This window comes from Callithrix jacchus, chromosome 2 (genome assembly GCF_049354715.1).
Source record: "Callithrix jacchus isolate 240 chromosome 2, calJac240_pri, whole genome shotgun sequence".
NCBI classification, from domain to species: domain Eukaryota; kingdom Metazoa; phylum Chordata; class Mammalia; order Primates; family Cebidae; genus Callithrix; species Callithrix jacchus.
Genome location: NC_133503.1, coordinates 148,673,998 through 148,690,693, shown reverse-complemented (window position 1 = coordinate 148,690,693; position 16,696 = coordinate 148,673,998). Strand labels below are relative to the sequence as shown.

The following is a 16,696-nucleotide window of genomic DNA, read 5'->3' as shown; positions in this document are numbered from 1 at the left end:
GCATCTTTATCTGCATGGTGGAAGAGGGGCAATCTTAGTAATGCTGTGGTTCTTGCAGACTTGTAGAAGTATTGTCTTGGATAAGATCTGGAAGAATTCTCTGGATTACTGAGCAAAGACTCTTGTTGTCTTCCCTTACTTTCTCTCAAACAGTGTTACCACCAATGATCTTTACTCAAGGCCCTAGGGCTCCACAGTCAGCAGATGATGAAGCCAAGCAGGCTTGTGCCCTTTTCTTCAGGGAGGTGAGTTCCTTAGTTCCAGGTGGGTCTAGAGATGCGAAGCGGTAGCCAGGTCCTGGAGTCGAGAACCTTAGGAATCTACCTAATGCTCTGTTCTTCTGTGACTGAACTGGCACGAGCCAGAAGAGGAAGTTTTTCCCACTCTTCTCTCCCTTTTCCAAAAGCTTAGGAATCTCTCTCGATGGCCACCACCACCCTAGGCCCATGGCGAGTACTGCTGGCTACTGCTAATGTTCGTTTAAGGCCCGAGAAGGCTCTTTTGTCAGTTTGTGTTAGATGCTGCCTGGCCTAGAACTCTCCCTTCAGGGCAGTGGGCTTTCTTCTGGCCCAGGGCAGGTCCAGAATTGTTGTCCAAGAGCCAAGACCTGGGATCAAGGACCCCAGGAGGCTGCTTGGTGCTCTACTTGACTGTGGCTCAACTGCTGCCTAAGCTGATTTTTTATTCTTATGAAGGTGCTTTTTTTTTTCTTTTTCAGTGCTATGTTTTCCCCTCTCTTTCTTTTTATTTATTTTATTTTCTTTATTTATTTTTACTGTACTTTAGGTTCTGGGGTACATGTGCAGATCATGCAGGATTGTTACATAGGAACTTATATGGCAAAGTGGTTTGCTGCCTCCATCCCCCATCACCTATGTCTGGCATTTCTCCCTATGTTATCCCTCCCCAACCTCCCCACACCTCACTGTCCCTCCCCTCGCGTCCCCGCAACAGACCCCAGTGTGTGATGCTCCTTTCCTTGTGTCCATGTGTTCTCATTGTTCAACACCCACCTATGAGTGAGAACATGTGGTATTTGATTTTCTGTTCTAGTGTCAGTTTGTTGAGAATGATGGTTTCCAGATTCATCCATGTCCCTACAAAGTTTGTGTGAATAGTTTTCAATTTGGTGTTCCTGCCATGAGGATGATTGATGGAGGCTTCTATTTGGACCTCTTGCTCCCTTGTCCTCATATAGTATTCTTACTAATAATTCATAACTTTAATCTAACCAGAAGGGAAAAACTGGAAAGAAGCAACCAGAAATCCTAAATTGGGAAACATTTCATAAAACACCAGGCTTGTCATGGCAGTGACAGAATGACCAAGAAGACTGATACATGACAATTAAATGTAACCTGTTATCCTAGATTGAAGAAAAAACTTTGCTATAAGGAAAAGTATTGAGGTAACTGGTGAAAATTGAACATGAACCTTATTAAATAATAACATTATATCAATGTTAAATCTCCTGGGAAAAAAAAGGAAAGGATGCTGTTATAGCCCTTTTGTGATATCATATTACTAGACAACTGCCTCTTCTCTATCTAGTTCAAAACTAGAAGTTTACTCATGGGAAAGAGAAAATAGTCCAGACTTTGTAGCATGGTTTTCCTGACTAATTAGAGAGAAGTTACTCCATTCTGAAAAATAGAGGAACTAAGTAAACATATACATACTGAATGAAAATGAGACCTCTAGATCTTTTTCCCTACTGAGTTTCCAGAATGAAGACAAACAAGTCTTTATGCTCTAGGCAGAGTATTAGAAGATTCATCTCTGGAAACTCCGACCAACCAAGAAGGACCTGAAGCTCCAATTAGATTACAGTGAAACTGAGTTTACAACAAGCCTCACCTATAGCATCAAAGTTTCCAACTAAATTTACCTAGGAACACTGAAATGAAAAAGAGACCCATACAAATAAATAAGTAGAGTAAAACACTTGGATTAAACAAACTACTTAAAAACTTAAAATGACTACTATCCTTGGTGATTCAAGAAGATATTGCAGTCATGAAATGAGAACTTAAATAAAATTTGACAAAAATGAGTACTTGGAAAAATAAAAATATAATAGAAATGAAATATTTAACTGAAGGGTTAGAAACTTCTATTGAAGCAATCTCCTGTGATATAGGGCAGAAAGAAACAGAAAATAGTAAAGAAAAATTAGAGGACTGGTAATACTAGAAGGTAGATGACAGTGAAGTAACAATGCTTTCAATATTTTGACAGGTGGTAAGTTCTATTATAGAATTCTATACCCAGTTATATGATTTAAGCCTGAATGTAGGCTAAACACAGTTTTGGACATGCAAAGTCTCATAGAATTATCCCCTACAAATCCTTTCTCACAGAGTGACTAAAGGACTAAACAAAGGAAAAGGGAGGGGTGAGATTTAAGAAATAAAACTTCAGCATTGGCAAAGGGTACTAGAGTATGAAAGGCAGCCAGTCCAGGCAGAGTGAATAGAGAGATTTTTTCCCCAGAAACATGAAATACATAGAGTACCTGATACATCGGGACATAACAAGTGGGGCTGAATTATGAATAAGTACATGAGAAATAAAGAAAGTTCATTTATTCCAGAATTGGGAAGGAAAAGGAAAAATAATTTTCCTATACTACATAACTCGTTGACAGTGTTTACTCATAATATGCGGATCTACAACTATATAAGGGCATTAGGAAACACAAAGAATAAGGTAAACCTTTATTTTCAAAAATGAGAAGTTAATATATAGTGCTTAAAACTGAAAATATAAGAAGTAACAATTTTTAAATGTTAGTTAGCTCTTATGAAGTGGTAAGTGCAGAGCCTGCTTTCTAACTGTCAGACACTTTTATGGCTCCTTGATTTGACCTATACTATGACCACAAACATCAGCTTAAAGAATATAAAGTATTTATCTGGGAAAAGAGGCAGTTATGAGTTCTGCTGCAGCAGTCTTAAAAGCACCTGCCCAGCATCTCTGCACAGAACAATGGAGCTCCCAGCACAGCACTTAAGCTCCTATAAGGGACAGACTGTCTCCTCAAGCAGCTCCCTGGCCCCCGTATATCCAAAGAGACACCTGATAAAGGAGAGCTCAGGCCAACATCTGGCAGGTACCATTCTGGGACAGATAACAGAAGAAGAAAACAGCAGCAACCCTTACTATTCTGCAGCCCCCTCAGGTGATCCCCAGGCAAGTAGAGTCTGGAGTGGACCTCAAGCAGTCCTGCAGCAGAGGGGCCTGACTGTTAGAAGGAAAACTAAGAAAGAGAAAGAAATAACCTCATCATCAACAAAAAGGACGTCCACATTTAAAGCAGTGTGTAGAGGGAAATTTATAGCAATAAGAGCCCACATGAGAAGCAAGGAAAGATCTAAAATCAACACCCTACTGTCAAAATTGAAAGAACTAAAGGAGCAAGATCAAAAACTCAAAAGCAAGCAGAAGACAAGAAATAACTAAGATCAGAGCAGAAATGAAGGAGATAGAGACACAAAAACCCCTTCAAAAAATCAGTAAATCCAGGAGCTGGTTTTTTGAAAAGATCAACAAAATAGACAGACTGCTAACCAGATTAATAAAAAAGAAAAGAGAGAAGAATCAAATCGATGCAATAAAAAAAGAAAAGGGGGATATCACCGCTGATTCCATGGAAATACAAACTACAATAAGAGATTACTGCAAACAACTCTGCACATAAACCAGTAAACCTGGAAGAAATGGATAAATTCCTGGACACTTGCAACCTCCAGAGCTTAAACCAGGAAGAAGTTGAAACCTTGAATGGACCAATAACAATGGCTGGAAGTTGAGGCAGCAATTAATAGCCTACCAAACAAAAAACGTCCAGGTCGAGACGAATTCACAGCTGAATTCTACCCGACGTACAAAGAAGAGCTGGTACCATTCCTTCTGAAACAATTCCAAACAAATACAAAAAGAGGGAATCCTTTTTCCCAAATCATTTTATGAGACCAACATCATCCTAAACCCAGCAGAGACTCAACAAAAAAGAAAACTTCAGGCCAATATCCATGGTGAACATTAGATGCAAAAATCTTCAATAAAATACTGTAAACTGATTGCAATAGCACATCAGAAAGCTTATCCATCACAATCCAGTAGGCTTTATTCCAGAGATGCAAGGCTGGCTCGTTCAACATATGCAAGTCTATAAACATAATCCACCACATAAAGAGAACCAAAAACAAAAACCACATGATTATCTCAATAGATTCAGAGGGGCCTTCAACAAAATTCAACAGCGCTTTATGCTAAAAACTCTCAATAAACTAGGTATTAAAGGAACATATCTCAAAACAATAAAAGCTATTTATGACAAACCTACAGCCAATATCATACTGAATGGGCAAAGACTGGAAGCATTCCCTTTGAAATCAGGCACTAGACAAGGATGCCCTCTCTCACCACTCCTATTCAATATAGTATTGGAAGTTCTAGCCAGAGCAATTACGCAAACAAACAAACAAAAAAATACAGGGTATTCAATTAGGAAAAGAGGAAGTCAAATCGTCTCTGTATGCAGATGAAATGATTGTATATTTAGAAGACCCTATCATCTCAGCCCGAAATCTTAAACTGATAAGCAACTTCAGCAAAGTCTCAGGATACAAAATCAATGTGCAGAAATCACAAGCATTCCTATGCACCAATAACAGACTAGCAGAGAGCCAAATTATGAGCAAACTCCCATTCACAATTGCTGTAAAGAGAATAAAATACCTAGGAATACAACTAACAAAGGATATAAAGGACCTCTTCAAGGAGAACTAAAAAACACTTCTCAATGAAATAAGAGAGGACACAAACAGATGCAGAAATGTTCCATGCTCATGGTTAGGAAGAATCAATATCATGAAAATGGCCATACTGCCCAAAATAATTTATAGTTCAATGCTATCCCCATCAAGCTACCAATGACCTTCTTCAGAGAACTGGAAAAAAACATCTTAAACTTCATATGGAACCAAAAGAGAGCCCGCATAACCAAGACAATCCCAAGCAAAAAAAAAAAAAAAAAAAAAGCTGGAGGCATCACGCTACCTGATTTCAAACTATACTACAGTACTACAGTAATCAAAACAGCATCATACTGGTACCAAAACAGAGATATAGACCAATGGAACAGAACAGAGGCCCTGGAGGCAACGCCACACATCTGCAACCGTCTGATCTTTGACAAACCTGACAAAAACAAGCAATGGGGAAAGGAATTCCTGTTTAATAAATGGTGCTGGAAAAACTGGCTAGCAGTGTGTAGAAAGCAGAAACGGGACCCCTTCCTGACACTTACACTAAAATTAACTCCAGATAGATTAAAGACTTAAACATAAGACCTAACAACATAAAAATCCTGGAAGAAAACCTAGGCAAAAACCATTCAGGACATAGGCATAGGCAAGGGCTTCATGACTAAAGCACCCAAAAGCATTGGCAACAGAAGCCAAAATAGACAAATGGGACCTAATCAAACTCCACAGCTTATATAGAGCAAAAGAAACAATCATTAGAGTGAACTGGCAACCAAACAGAATAGAAAAAAAATTTTGCAATCTACCTATCTGACAAAGGGCTAATATCCAGAATCCACAAAGAACTAAAACAGATTTACAAGAAAAAAATAAACAAACCCATCCAAAAGTGGGCAAAGGATATGAACAGACACATTTCAAAAGAAGACATATATGAGGCCAACAAACATATGAAAAAAATGCTCATTATCACTGATGATTAGAGAAATGCAAATCAAAACCACATTGAGATACCATCTTATGCCAGTTAGAATGGTGATCATTAAAAAATCTGGAGACAACAGATTCTGGGGAGGATGTGGAGAAATAGGAACACTTTTACACTGTTAATGGGAGTGTAAACTACTAGTTCAACCTTTGTGGAAGACAGTGTGGTGCTTCCTCAAGGACCTAGAAGTAGAAATTCCATTTGACCCAGCAATCCCATTACTGGGTATCTACTGAAAGGATTATAAATCATTATATTATAAAAACACATGTATGTGTATGTTCATAGCAGCACTGTTTACAGTAGCAAAAACCTGGTACCAACCCAATTGCCCATTGACGATAGAGTGGACAGGGAAAATGTGGCACATATATATCATGGAATACTATGCAGCCATAAAAAATGAATCAGTTTTTGTCTTTTGTGGGGACATGTATGAATCTGGAAACCATCATTCTCAGCAAACTGACACGAGAACAGAAAATCAAACACCTCATGTTCTCACTCATAGGCGGGTGATAAACAATGAGAACACATAGGCACAGGGAGAGGAGTATCACATACAGGGGTCTGTTGAGGAGGCCACTGAGGAACAGCAGTGGAGTGGGGAGGTCAGGGAGGGATAACATGGGGAAAAATGCCAGATGTAGGTGACAGAGGGATGGTGGCAGCAAACCACATTGCCATGTGTGTACCTCTGCAGCAATCCTGCATGATCTGCACATGTACCCCAGAACCTAAAGTACAATAAAAAAAAAGAATATAAAGTATTGCTTTTGAGAAGAGGGAATTATTATTTGTCATAACAAGCGTTTTAGAATGAAATGGCCCTGCAATACAAAGGATATATAACTTTTTTTTAGAGACAGGTTCTTGCTCTGTTGCCCAGACTGATGGGCAGTAGCACCGTCATAGCTTACTGCAGTGGTGAATTCCTGGGCCCAAGTGTTCCTCCCACTTCAGCCTACCAAGTAGCTGGGGCTACAGGTGCACACTACCATGCCTGGCTAACTTTTTTGGTTTTCTTTAGTGATGGGGTTTCACTATGTTGCCTGGCTTACCTGGAAATGTTGGCCTCATGTGATCTTCCCACTTTAGCCTCCCAAAATACTGGGATTATAGGCATGAGCCAATGTTCCCAGCCCAATGCATATGATTGATTTTTTAAAACAATGTTAAAAAACACATATACAATGATATAGATGAGCAGTTGAATTTTTTTTTTCAGCCAAGTATCAGATAGTAAGTATTTTAGGCTTTACATATTTACAGAAATGGTTGACAGGTGGATGCTAGATTGTCAACCCTGGTAATGATCAATGGTTTTCAAATTGGGATGCCTATACCACTGGATACACAAAGACTTTCTATGGGATATACAGGTATGAATAGCTTTAAAAAAATTACTTTCCTCATTCTATCTTTCCATATGGAGTCCTTCCTAAAAACTTTCCGCCTGAGAACTCTTTCTGGTCTACCAGTTCCCCTTTCTCACTTCTTTCAAAATCATCTGTCTCCCATTTTTCAAAAGAAAAGCTTACCCCTTGTCCATACTAAATCTTACTATGATGTCTTGCCTTGCAGTTTAAAAATCTCCAGGGCACCACACAAAGACAATCAGAGAGGGAATCTCTCTTGAGGGATAGTCCCTTGAGAGCAAAGTAAAGAAAGAATCAGTAAAAATTAGTGAAGGGGTAACACATAATTTCATCTGGGCAACAAAACTCATGGCCAGTCTCCATGCCTTATATCATGGTTTCTCTGTCTACCTACCTAGCTAGCTATCTGTCCATTTATCTATCTTAAAATTAAAATTCACAAGTGAGAAAGTTGTCATGGGGATGCATAATAACACATTTATTTGAATTTTAAAGTTAAGTCAGACTTTTTTTGACAGATAGTAAGTCAGATTTGGCTGGTTGAGTTTGACAATGAGGACTAGCCTTGCCAATTAAGTTATATGGTTATAGTCTCTGTGTATTGAATAAGCTGAACTCTAGCTCCAAGGCTTTGACAAAAACATACTTTAAGTGTTCATTCAATATACAATAAGCTAGAAAATGCATCCTTTGTCATTATTTGTCAACTGAAATGTGCAAGATGGTGCATAGTTTTTCAAAGTCTTAGAAGATAAAGTGTGCAAAAAATGGAGAAAAAACACTACCACTATTATTTATGAATATATAAAGATGTTGTAAAAGTATTAAAACATTCATGAAAATGATACATGAGAAACAGGGTAGTTATCTCTAGGGAAGGAAAATGTTGGGGTTCAGAGTCATAGAGGGCTTTAGTCGTGTCTAGTGTTTTATTTCTTAAGTTGGATGGTGGGTTATAGGTGTATGTTATTACTTATGTTTATTTTTACACATGAAATACTTTATTTTAAAAGAATGCAATGAAACCTTGTAATTATATATTTTAAAAGAACATATTGGGTCCCTGATAGAAAAACAAGTTACTCCAAATAAACTGAAAAATGGAATACTTGAAATTTGAAAATACCAAAGGTACTTGAAGAACTGTCATAGTAATGTGCATAAAAAACAAATCAGCTGTAATCCCAGCACTTTAGGAGGCTGAGGCAGGCGAATCACCTGAGGTCGGGAGTTCGAGACCAGCCTGACTAACATGGAGAAACCCCATCTCTACTAAAAATACACAGTTAGCCAGTGTGGTGGCACATGCCTGTAATCACAGCTACTCATGAGGCTGAGGCAGGAGAATTGCTTGAACCTGGGAGGCAGAGGTTGCGGTGAGCCGAGATCACAGCATTGCTCTCCAGCCTGGGCAACGAGAGTGGAACTCCATCTCAAAAAAAAAAAATCAGTTTGGTTTAGTTCTTGAAAGTCCTTTTAAAAGCCTTAATGCTTGTATATTTATATTATTACAGTTACTTATCATCGGACACCTGGTATATGCTCAAGAGCTAACATAATTTCTTTGCATATAGACTCGTTTTGTACATACCAACTTGTCCTGGACACTACACTAGATATAACATTGTTAATTTATATTGAGATTCTGTTTTTAGTATTTTCTTTCCGTATGAAAATTACTTGGATATTTTACATTTTCAGGGAAAATACATTCATGTATTATTTGCAGAAATTTGATCTTATTGCAAATTTACACTGAAGCACTATGTTTTCAATAATAAAGTTATTCTGGGATTTTTGTCTTCCTAAACTAGAAAGGATATATCCTGAGTTTGATCAATGTCCCATTTTTTATTTACCTACTAGCATTTCTATCTCCCCAGAGGAAAAGTTGTGGGTGAATAGGTTAACCACCATCCACAATGGAAGGTCCCTATTGGGCAGCTTTATACCAGTCATTTGACCTACCTCAGGCCTAACCATTTGTTTCTGCCTTTAATCAGGCAAAAAGGTATTGTTGTCTGCACTCACAGGTACCTGAGGCCTGCAATGCACACCTGCAAGTGTAACTATTGAGCACTTTGGGGACTCTCTGGCTTGCCAATTCTATGACCTTCTTGGTTTATTTTCCTTTATTTCATTAAAAAATCAATGTAACAGTATATTTAAATTTTTTTAAATAGAAGTAATAGATTACCTGAAATCCTGTGTTTGGCTGCACAACTTTTTTTTTTTTGAGACGGAGTTTTGCTCTTGTTACCCAGGCTGGAGTGCAATGGCACAATCTTGGCTCACTGCAACCTCCGCCTCCTGGGTTCAGGCAATTCTCCTGCCTCAGCCTCCTGAGTAGCTGGGATTTCAGGCACGCACCACCATGCCCAGCTAATTTTTTGTATTTTTAGTAGAGATGGGGTTTCACCATGTTGACCAGGATGGTTTCAATCTCTTGACTTCGTGATCCACCCGCCTTGGCCTCCCAAAGTGACAACTCTTAATTTTAGCAAGTTAATTTGCCTGTGCATACATTAGTGCATAATTGTAATTATGGTAAACTTACTCTTTCGTGTTCTGCTATTTTCACTTAACTACCATAATAAATGAAGAAAAACAATCCCTTGAAACATAGTAACAAAATACATGGAGATACCATTTCTCTATGTACCTTCTTTGGTAATGACCTCTACCTTTGTGAAAACTAAGAGAATATAAAATTTATCATACTTCTTTAGAAACATGTGGGCAGCAATTTGACCCAGCAGTCTCATTACTGGGTATATATCCAAAAGATTACAAATCATTATATTATAAAGACACATGCACACGTATGTTTATTGTTGCAGTGTTCACAATAGCAAAGACTTGGAACCAACCCAAATGCCCATCAATGATAGACTGGATAAAGAAAATGTGGCACTTATACACCATGGAATACTATGCAGCGATAAAAAAGGATAAGTTCATGTCTTTTGCAGGGCCATGGATAAAGCTAGAAACCATCATTCTCAGCAAACTGACACAAAAACAGAAAACCAAACACCACATCTTCTCATTCATAAGTGGGAGTTGAACATTGAGAACACATGGACATAGGGAGGGGAACATCACACACCGGGGCCTATCAGCGGGTGGGGTGCCAGGGGAAGGAGAGCATTAGGAGAAATTTCTAATGTAGATGATGGGCAATGGATGCAGCAAACAATCATGGTATGTGTGTAACTATGTAACAAACCTGCACGTTCTGCACATGTACCCCAGAACCTAAAGTATAATGAATTTTTAAAAATAAAAGGAAAATGTGGTAAGCAGTGAACATGAATCATTTGAATGTTTTGAGCTCCTCAGAATATGTACTCTTAACCAGTAAGCTATTCTGCCTCTCTAATTGTAGATGTTTATTTATTAATTGTACAAGAAATGTTTATGATAGTTTGTATACTAAATCTTTTTTGTTTTGAAAACATTGATTTTAGGCAGGTCTTCCTAAGAAAAGTATCTCCACTTTCAAGGATCTCATCTTTCTTAGTTTAAAAGGACTGTTTCTTAGATACTCTTATACAAGGCTGAGGTTTGAGTTTGAGCTTAGATTATGCTTATCATAATTTTCCCTCTATTTTGGCCTTTATCTGACTTTTAAAGGGCAAAATATAAAAGGTTTTTAAAATAAGTTTATATAAATAAAGTGCTATTTTGAATTATTTTTAGATATACTTCTGCTCAGGCTCTTTAAAGAGTCATCAAAACTTACTAGGTGCATATTAAAAGTATACAGAATTAGTTCTGAAGAGTTAACCTTCTGAGTCATATCGCTAGTCAGTAAGACAAGTCTCATTTAAGTTTTAAAACTGGGTTTAGATCCAGAGTCAAAAAAGATTAAAGGAGTTAAAATGAGATTAGGTGTTTTTTTTTGTTTTGTTTTTAATCCATACATTTTTTTCTGTTGTCTCACCAAAACAGTTTATGTTTTTCCTCTAATTCTCTCCATTCTGAAGAAGTAATGATTTTACTCAATCTGAGTTTTAAATAAATTAATTGCTGATCACTTTTATCAGATATAATTAGACATTTTTTAATGAGATAAATAATGGTGTTTAAGAAAATTGTGTTGATTACATTGGAGATAACCCCTATAGGATACTAAGCCACAGTTGATTGCTTCTGATCTTATATCCTTAGGCATGCCTGATTTTATTCTCAAATATTTATCACAATGGTGATAAAAATACTATACCCATATGCTATTCCTATAGTGTTAAGGAATTAGGCATTTTATATAGTTTTTTTATATACACATGTTCATCATATTTCATGTGTTCAAATGTATACAATTTTTTTCTCAAATGTTATATCCTGGTATCACTGTGAGGCATTTATTTACCAGTATTCTAAAACATTAATAAATAGATGTATCATGTAGAGCAGAGTTTTTCAACCTGTGTAATACATGTGTTGGCTGTGAAATTAAATTGATGGTTTACAGCATGTTTTTCTTTTTAATGAGCTAGAAAAACATGAAATAGAAAATATCAGTGTACAAAAGCATACTAGGAGTACTTACTACTTTCTGAAACTCTTGTAGATATACTTGCATGTATGCTTTCTTTATGAAGTTGCGGTATAAAATCTGTTTCTTACTGTGTGGGTTAATTTTGGGTCAACTTGACTGGACTGTGGTACCCAGATATTTGGTGAAATACTAGCCTAGATTTTGCTGTGAAACTATGTTTTAGGTGAGATTAAAACTTAAATCAGTAAACTTTGAGTAAAGCAGCTTACTTCTATTATATGAGTAGGCCTCATCCAATCATGTGAGGACCTTAAGGGAAAAAAACATGGACATCCTTCTAGGAAGAGGGAATTCTGCCTCAAGACTGCTTTGTTTTTTTCTTTTTTTGACAGAGTCTTGCTCTGTCACCCAGGCTGGAGTACAGTGGCATGGTCTCTGCTCACTGCAACCTCTGCCTCCCAGGTTCAAGCAATTCCCGTGCCCCAGCCTCCCAAAAAGCTGGGATTACAGGCATGTGCCACCATACCCAGCTAATTTTTGTCTTTTAGTAGAGATGGGTTTTCACCATGTTGGCCAGGCTGGTCTTGAACTCCTGGCCTCAAGTAGTCTGCCCACCTTGGCCTCCCCAGAGTGCTGGGATTATAGGCATGAGCCACTGCGCCCGGTCTGACAACCGCTTTCTGACTTCAGGCTGCACTGTCAACTCTTTCCTGGGTCTCGAGCCTGCCAGCCTACCCTGCAAATTTGAACTTGGATTTGTCTGTCTCCGTAATCATGAGAGCCAGTTCCTTACAGCCACTCTCTTTTTCTCTGGAAAACCTTGACTAATGCACTCACTAAAGGTCATAGTCTAAAAAGTTTGAAAAATTACTAATCATTAGAGTCATTTTTTAATCTAACGAAGTAGTATCGCGTAACTCAAAATTAGCATTCAATAAATGATAGCGGCCATTATTTTACTATCACTTGTACCTGTTATTTAAAGTCCACAAGAATCCTGATTTGATGTGAAGTTATACAGAAATAATTCTGAACTCTACACTCATTTAAACTATCTTTTGAAAAAGATTGTGTTTGTAAATAATGCTGTGGTACTTTGAAGGTTTGCTTTGCAGAAATTATTGTGGAATTTTTTTCTATGTTTTTGTTCCCTATTTGTATGACCTAAGACCCATCTTTGTTTTCTCATCATAATATTCAGCACAATTTAATATATTTGAATTTTTTAGAATGTAAAATATTTGTGTTTTTGTTTTTGTTTTTTTGAGATGGAGTCACTCTGTGACTGGAGCACAGCGGTGCGATCTCGCCTCACTGCAACCTCCACCTCCCAGGTTCAAGCAACTTCTCCTGCCTCAGCCTCCCAAGTAGCTGGGTCTACAGGCTCATGTCAGCACACCCGGCTAATTATTTGTATTTTTAGTAGAGACAGGGTTTCACAGTGTTAGCCAGGATGGTCTCAATCTCCTGACCTCGTAATCCACCTGCCTCGGCCTCCCAAAGTGCTGGGATTATAGGCATGAGCCACCGCGCCCTGCCAATATTTGAATTTTTTTAACTACTTTTTCTGTAGTCCAAGATGACTGTAAATTCTCAATCTCAGTGGAGACAAGCAAATGAAAGCCCTGTGTCAGACACCTCTTGTGCCCTACCTCACATCTTTTTGTGTTTTTACTCCAACTTTGCTGCAGCAACCAACTGCTAACAGATGTAACCTCACTATAACTCTACAGAGTATATTTTGCTTTCTGCTCTGACACTGTGGCATGGGATGTCTCTGGGAAACCGACTTGGAAGTGTGAGAAGGTTAACCTAAAAGATAACCCTTGATACCTAGTATCAAGGAAATAGAAGGTAATGAATAAAAGCTCCCTTCCTGTCCCTTGAGCACATAGTTTAGTCACATTCAAGGTGACTCCTCAGAAGGTCTCAGCAGGGATTGGGTCCAGCTCCCAGAGCAGTGACCAACTCCGGAACACACCTTTATTTTGGCTTTCCCTCCTTTTCTGTTTCATACTCTTCAGTATCTTGCTCCTCTTCCCTGGGATCACTTGTTAACATAAGCCATGAAAAATTCAAAACTGTTGTCTTTAATAGACATGAATTCAAAATGTAAATAGTACCAAGTACAGTCATGTGTCACTTGACAATAGGGATACATTCTGAGAAGTGCATCATTAGGTCATTTCGTCGTTGTGCAAACATCATAGAGTGTACTTAGAGAACCCTAGATGTTATAGCCTACTACACACCCTGTCTATATAATATAGCCCATTATTCCTAGGCTATAAACCTGTACAGCATGCTACTGTCCTGAACTGTAGGTAGGCAACTGTAACACAATGGTAAGTATTTGTGTTTCTAACTATATCTAAACAGAAAAGGTACAGTGGGACCACCATCTTATATGCTATTCATTGTTAACTGAAATGTCATTGCTTAGCCCATGACTGTAATTAAATACAAAAGGCCACTTATTTTGTAACCTTAGTGCACATTGATCTTGCTGGCATAAAATATCTTCCTTGGGATATTACTGGTGTGTGTGTGTGTGTGTGTGTGTAGCCAAAATTCTGTGGTATCATTTAGTACTTGCCCAGGTACTTAACACACGCTGTCCACAAGTATACCTGAAGCTTATCTCATGCAAAAGTTCAGTGATTTTTTTTCCCCAATAAGTATTTAATTGAGTAACTGAGTCCTATAGCCTAGCTGAGCTGACACATAAAACTGTCCATCACAGATAATAATTACTTTGTAGTTATTTTTCTTGCTTTAAAAACCGGTAGGTTTTGAATGCTTAAGAATTTTGAGTCTTCAAATTCCTGGCCAGGACGGCATGAGTGTAACCTATTGAACAAAATTCTACTCACAAGAATGTGATCAATCTTGGCACTAGCTGTTAGGCTGGGATACTTTGAATCAGTCTTTTGTTCTGTTTTCTTTTAGTTATTAGCATGCTTTACAATTTGAAATTTCCTTAAACAGGAAACAACAATTAACAGATTAATTGGTGCTTTACTTGTGCCTCTATTTTCCAAGACAATTATATCTTAACTTAGGTAAGATTAATACAACTATTGATATGAGGAAATTTTGCTAAACTTCACACTTTTATTGGGAAATGAAGGACTTGCAAATTTACATGTACATGTAAAATGTAAGTACATTATCACTTAATGATAAATGCTCCTAGCTAATTAACTCCTGGAGACCTTTTGACCTTTTTCTCAAACAAGTTTATTACAATTAGCAATGAAGGTGCAAATGTGAATCTAATTAGTCATTTGGTTTAGCCTCTTTCCAGGTTGATGTCTTCTTTATGTGTTTAACCCTTTGTAAACACATTGTATGAGAATGAATTTTAAAAAGAAGAAAATTAAAAATATATCGTATCATCTGACCCTGCTTTTTAAGTATTTTTCAAGTAAAGGGACTCTGTGTGTGTAGAAAAAAGACTGGAAGGAAACATAAATACAAAATTATAATGGTTATTTGAGTGGTGAGTTTATTTTTATTTTCTTATTTATGCTTTTTTGTATTTTATGAATTTGCTACATAAAGGGAACATTTTTCTTTAATCAGAACAATATTTAAGTTTTAAAAAGGAAATTAAGGATGCTAGCTGAATAGTTTCTTCTTCCCAGTAACTGACTGACAGATGGTACAAAGGACATGACAAGGAAGAGGCCCATCATAATAGCTACCTAATTTCCATTCAGCAAATATTTATAAATGCTGCTCTGTGCTCTTTTTATCAGATAATTAATGCTTTTTGTCTTTAACATGATTGTTTATATGAATTCATTTTTACTCTTTACTTTCTTCCACTATTCTTTACAGTCTTTAATTACACTATTCTATACATTCTTTAATTTGTATACCTACTTCTTTGAATGGGTATTGTTTCTAGTTTCTGAAGATTTTATTCAAATGTCAGATTATAGAAAGATTCCTATTTTGGACATATTACTCTCATGATGGTTCTCAAATTTTATTTTTAGTGTTATAATTTATAAATCGTTCATTTTAAAATTTCTTAGTTACTAATATTTCTCATCTTTGACCTAGACTATCTAGTCCTGTCTTATCCAGTACTACATCTAGCTATTACAATTTAATTAAAATTAAAATTAAAAATTTAATTTCTTGGTCACCCTACCACACTGAAATGTTCAGTAGCCATATAGCTAGTGGCTACTATGTTGCACAGGACAGATGAGAACATTTCCATTCATCACTGTGTTCAATTGGCTAGTATTCCTTTAACATCACAGTAGTTTTTATTCAAAACTTTTTTTTCATTGTACATTAGTTTGTTTTCACACTGTTATAAAGAACTACTGAAACTGGGTAATTTATAAAGAAAAGAGGTTTCACGGGCTTACAGTTCTGCATAGCTGGGGAGGCCTCAGGAAACTTAGAATTGTGGCAGAAAGCAAAAGGGAAATAAGGCACATCTTACATGGTGTCAGGAGAGAGAGAGCAAGGAAGGAAGTACTACACTTTTAAACCACCAGATCTTGTGAGAACTCACTCACAATCATGAGAACAGCATGGAAAATCCATCCCCATAATCCAATCACCTCCTACCAGATCCCTCCCCTGACACCTGAGGATTACAATTGGACATGAGATTTGCATGGGTACACAGTGCCACATTATGTCACACGGTTTCTGTATTTCTTTTTTCTACATTCCCTTTCATACTGTATCAGATTTTTAAATGGAAAATATTAATTTCTACTCTTTTTTGATAAGTAGAATCAGAAATTCCTGGCCACAATTAGAAAGTTATAGGCAGACTTTTGTTGATACAGATTTTGAATTATAACTCTTACCATTTCCTCTCCTAAACTCTTGGATGCTTTATAGTTTCCATCACTGAATATTGTCAGCTCTTTTCTTTATGCCCTACATTGTTTTATCATGGCAAAAAAACTTGAAATTGTGGTTCTAATAGCATCTCTAAAAGAATACAGTGGTAGCCTCTGGAAGGGAGAAGTAGGTAACTGGGCATGTGTAAGATGGAGTGTTAGTTTTTATCTCAAAA

At 37.2% G+C, this 16,696-nt stretch overlaps 1 protein-coding gene across 5 annotated transcripts in view; it reads left to right on the top strand.

The window, feature by feature from the left end:
- NDUFAF2 (NADH:ubiquinone oxidoreductase complex assembly factor 2) overlaps positions 1-16,696 on the top strand; it is a 234,718-nt gene that overhangs the window by 186,191 nt on the left and 31,831 nt on the right. Inside the window, exon 4 of one of the 5 annotated variants that reach the window (XR_013532300.1) lies at positions 154-245. The exons of the other annotated variants lie outside the window; for them this stretch is intronic. The gene's annotated coding sequence lies outside the window, so the exon portion shown is untranslated. The remainder of the gene's footprint in view (positions 1-153; positions 246-16,696) is intronic. 5 annotated transcript variants of the gene reach the window in all.